This window comes from Macrobrachium nipponense, chromosome 30, assembly GCF_015104395.2.
Source record: "Macrobrachium nipponense isolate FS-2020 chromosome 30, ASM1510439v2, whole genome shotgun sequence".
NCBI lineage: Eukaryota > Metazoa > Arthropoda > Malacostraca > Decapoda > Palaemonidae > Macrobrachium > Macrobrachium nipponense.
This window is the reverse complement of record NC_087218.1, coordinates 43,882,607-43,887,606: the sequence shown is the minus strand read 5'-3', so window position 1 is coordinate 43,887,606 and position 5,000 is coordinate 43,882,607. Positions and strand designations below refer to the sequence as shown.

The 5,000-nt window shown below is 39.3% G+C and overlaps 1 protein-coding gene across 1 annotated transcript in view; it reads right to left on the bottom strand.

The window, feature by feature from the left end:
• LOC135202058 (chymotrypsin-like elastase family member 2A) overlaps positions 1 to 5,000 on the bottom strand; it is a 34,138-nt gene that overhangs the window by 20,659 nt on the left and 8,479 nt on the right. Inside the window, exon 2 of the mRNA XM_064231325.1 lies at positions 4,481 to 4,836. The gene's annotated coding sequence lies outside the window, so the exon portion shown is untranslated. The remainder of the gene's footprint in view (positions 1 to 4,480; positions 4,837 to 5,000) is intronic.

The window sequence follows — 5,000 nt, the reverse complement described above, 5'->3', positions numbered from 1 at the left end:
ACTTTGTCCCTGTTTGGGAAACAAACATTTCCCTGTTTGGGAACAAACATTTCCCTGAATGGGAACAAACATTTCCCTGAATGGGAACAAACATTTCCCTGAGTGGGAACAAACCTTTCACTGTATGGTAACAAACATTTCCCTGAATGGGAACAAACTTTTTCCTGAATAGGAACAAACATTTCCGTGAATGGTAACAAACTTTTCCCTGAATGGGAACAAACATTTCCCTATATGGGAACAGACATTTCTCTGAATGGGAACAAACATTTCCCTGTATGAAAACAGACATTTCCCTGAATGGGAACAAACATTTTCCTGAATGTGAACAAACATTTTCACCGTATGGTAAAAACATATCCCTGAATGGGAACAAACATTTTCCCTAATGGGAACAGACATCTCCCTGAATGGGAACAGACATTTCCCTGAATGGGAGCAAACATTTTCCTGAATGGGAACAAACATCTTCCTGAATGGGAACAGACATTTCCCTGAATGGGAGCAAACATTTTCCTGAATGGGAAAAAACATTTGTCTGAATGGGAACAAATATTTCCCTGTATGGTAATAGACATTTACTTGAATGAGAACAAACATTTCCCTAAATAGGAACAAACATTTCCCTGAATAGGAACAAACATTTCCCTGAATGGGAACAGACATTTCCCTGTATGGGAACAAATATTTCCCTGTATGGGAACAGACATTTCCCTGAATGGGAACAGATCTTTTCCTGTAAGGGAACAAATATTTCCCTGTATGGAACAAACATTTCCCCGAAATGGAACAAACATTTCCCTGTATGGGAACAGACATTTCCTCGAATGGGAACAGGCATTTCCCTGTATGGGAACAAACATTTCCCTGTATGGGAACAAACATTTCCCTGTATGGGAATAAACATTTCCCTGTATGGGAATAAAATTCCCCTGTATAGGAACAAACATTTCTCTGTATGAGAACAAACATTCCCCTGTATTTGAACAGACATTTCCCTGTATGGGAACAGACATTTCCCTGTATGGGAACAAACATTTCCCTGAATGGGAACAAACATTTCCCTGAATGGGAACAAACATTTCCCTGTATGGGAACAGACATTTCCATGTATGGGAACAAACATTTCCCTGAATGGGAAAAAACATTTCCCTGTATGGGAACGTACATTCCCCTGTATGGGAACATACATTCCCCTGTATGGGAACAAACATTCCCATGTATGGGAACAAACATTTCCCTGAATGGGAACAAACATTTCCCTGTATGGGAACAGACATTTCCATGTATGGGAATAAACATTTCCCTGTATGGGAACAAACATTTCCCGGTATGGGAACATACATTCCCCTGTATGGGAACAAACGTTTCCATGAATGGAAACAAACATTTCCCTGAATGGGAACAAGCATTTCCCTGAATGGGAACAAGCATTTCCCTGAATGGGAGCAGACATTTCTCTGAGTGGGAACAAACATTTCTCTGAGTGGGAACAAACATTTCTCTGAGTGGGAACAAACATTTCCCTGAGTGGGAACAAACATTTCCCTGAATGGAAACAAACATTTCCCTGTCTGGGAACAAACATTTCCCTGAATGGGAACAAACATTATCACTTTATGGTAACAAACATTTCTCCTGAAAGGGAACAAACATTTCACTGAATAGGAACAAACATATCCCTGATTGGGAACAAACATTTTCCTGAATGGGAACAGACATTTCCCTGAATGGGAACAAACATTTCACTGAATAGGAACAAACATTTCCCTGAAGGGGAACAAACATTTTCACTGAATGGGAACAAACATTTCCCTGAATGGGAACAAACATTTCCCTGATTGGGAACAAACATTTTCCTGAATGGGAACAGACATTTCTCTTAATGGGAACAAAACATTTCCCCATTTGGGAACAAACATTTCTTTGTATGGGAACAAATATTTTCACTGTATGGTAACAAACGTTTCCCTGAATGGGAACAAACATTTCCCTGAATGGGGAACAAACATTTTCACTGTATGATAACAAACATTTCCCTGATTGGGAACGAACATTACCCTGAATGGGAACAAACATTTCCCTGAATGGGAACAAACTTTGTCACTGTTTGGGAACAAACATTTCCCTGTCTGGGAACAAACATTTCCCTGAATGGGAACAAACATTTCACTGTATGGTAACAAACATTTCCCTGAGTGGGAACAAACCTTTTCACTGTATGGTAACAAACATTTCCCTGAATGGGAACAAACATTTCCCTGAATGGGAACAAACATTTCCCTGAATGGGAACAAATATTTCCCTGTCGGGGAACAAGTATATCCCTGAATGGGAACAAACATTTTCACTGTATGGTAACAAACATTTCCATGAATGGGAACAAACATTTCCCTGATTGGAAACAAACATTTCTCTGAATAGAAACAAACATTTTCGTGAATGGTAACAAACCTTTCCCTGTATGGGGAACAACCATTTCCACTGTATGGGAACAAATATTTCACTGAATGGGAACACATTTCCCTGAGTGGGAACAAACATTTCCCTGTATGGGAACAAACATTTTCACTGTATGGTAACAAACATTTTCCTGAATGGGAACAAACATTTCCCTGAATGGGAACAAACATTTCCCTAAATGGGACCAAACATTTCCCTGAATGGGAACAAACATTTCCGTATATGGGAACAGACATTTCTCTGAATGGGAACAAACATTTCCCTGAGTGGGAACACATTTCCCTGAGTGGGAACAAACATTTCCCTGTATGGGAACAAACATTTTCACTGTATGGTAACAAACATTTTCCTGAATGGGAACAAACATTTCCCTGAATGGGAACAAACATTTCCCTGAATGGGAACAAACATTTCCCTATATGGGAACAGACATTTCTCTTAATGGGAACAAATATTTCCCTGAATGGGTACACATTTCCCTGAGTGGGAACAAACATTTCCCTGTATGGGAACAAACATTTTCACTGTATGGTAACAAACATTTTCCTGAATGGAACAAACATTTCCTGAAGGGAACAAACATTTCCCATATGGGAACAGATATTTCTCTTAATGGAAACAAATATTTCCTGAATGGGTACACATTTCCCTGAGTGGGAACAAACATTTCCCTGTATGGGAACAAACATTTTCACTGTATGGTAACAAACATTTTCCTGAATGGGAACAAACATTTCCCTGAATGGGAACAAACATTTCCCTAAATGGGACCAAACATTTCCCTGAATGGGAACAAACATTTCCCTATATGGGAACAGACATTTCCCTGAATGGGAACAAACATTTCCCTGAATGGGAACAAACATTTTCACCGTATGGTAAAAACATATCCCTGAATGGGAACAAACATTTCCTTGAATGGGAACAGACATTTCCCTGAATGGGAACAAACATCTCCCTGAATGGGAACAGACATTTCCCTGAATGGGAGCAAACATTTTCCTGAATGGGAAAAAACATTTTCCTGAATGGGAACAAATATTTCCCTGTATGGTAATAGACATTTGCTTGAATGAGAAACAAACTTTCCCAAATAAGGAACAAAACTTTCCCTGAATTAGGAACAAACATTCCATTGTTTTTTTGGCACCGAAACATTTCCCTGTATGGGACGGACATTTCTGTATGGGAACAAACATCCCTGAATAGGAACAAACATTTCCCTGTATGGGAACAAACATTTCCCTGTATGGGAACAGACATTTCCCTGTATGGGAACAAACATTTCCCGAATAGGAACACATTTCCCGTATGTGGAACAAACATCCCTGTATGGGAACACATTTCCATGTATGGGAACAGACATTTCCATGTATGGGAACAAACATTTCCCTGAATGGGAACAAACATTTCCCCAAAATGGAACAAAAATTTTTCCCGAATGGGAACAGACATTTCCCCGAATGGGAACTGGCATTTCCCTGTATGGGAACAGACTTTTTCCTGAATGGGAACAGACATCCCCCTGTATGGGAATAAAACATTTTCCCTGTAATGGGGGAAAAACAATTAACATTTCCCCTGTTTAATTTTGGGGGGAACATACATTCCCCTTGGTATGGGGAAAAACATACCATTCCCCCTGTTATTTGGAAAGAAAACAAAACATTTTTCCCTGTATGGGAAACAAACATTTTCCCTGAATGGGGAAACCAAAAACCATTTCCCTGTTTATGGGAAACAAAACATTTTCACCTGAATGGGAAACAAAACAATTTCCCTGGGAATGGGAAAAACAAAAAAAAACATTTCCCCTGTTATGGGAAAAAAACAAACATTTTCCCTTGTTATTGGGGTGAACAAATTTTCGACAAGGATATAAATCATGTTGTCTCGACAAAAACAAACGTTTCTTGAAGCATATTGAGCGTAATGAGGAAATAGTAATTTATAAATTCAAAGAAAATTAACAATGTCTCTGGCTTGATATTAATCCAATAAAAAAAAAAAAACTTACTGGTGATTTTATTCGGCGCCATAGCCTTAATGTACTCCTGCACATGAGCGGGAATGACGACTGACCCGTCTTCCTCAACTTGGATCGACGCGAGGGAAAGTAGCCCTTGGCGTAATGGGAATCGACCCCCTTCCGGAATCACCGGACGTTGTGTAGTCGTATTGGAATCGTCTCTCTCTAGATAGACGTTTCTTCCGCCTATCGGTAGGGATCCGCCCTCCGGAATGACTGGTTCGTGCGTGGTGTTCCAGCGGGAATCGCGATCCTGGTTGATTTCTGGTAGGGGTCCACGGTAGGACTTCGTGAATCCGTCCGCCCATAGTAGTGGCAATACTGCCAACAATTTTCTCCACATCCTAAAAAGAAGAATCGAGAATATATGTGTGTATATTCAGTGTAGTATATATAAAAAGATATATAATGTATGTTTGATATATATATATATATATATATATATATATATATATATACATATATATACAGGATGATCAAAAAGTCCCTGTGCACATAATGTTTTATG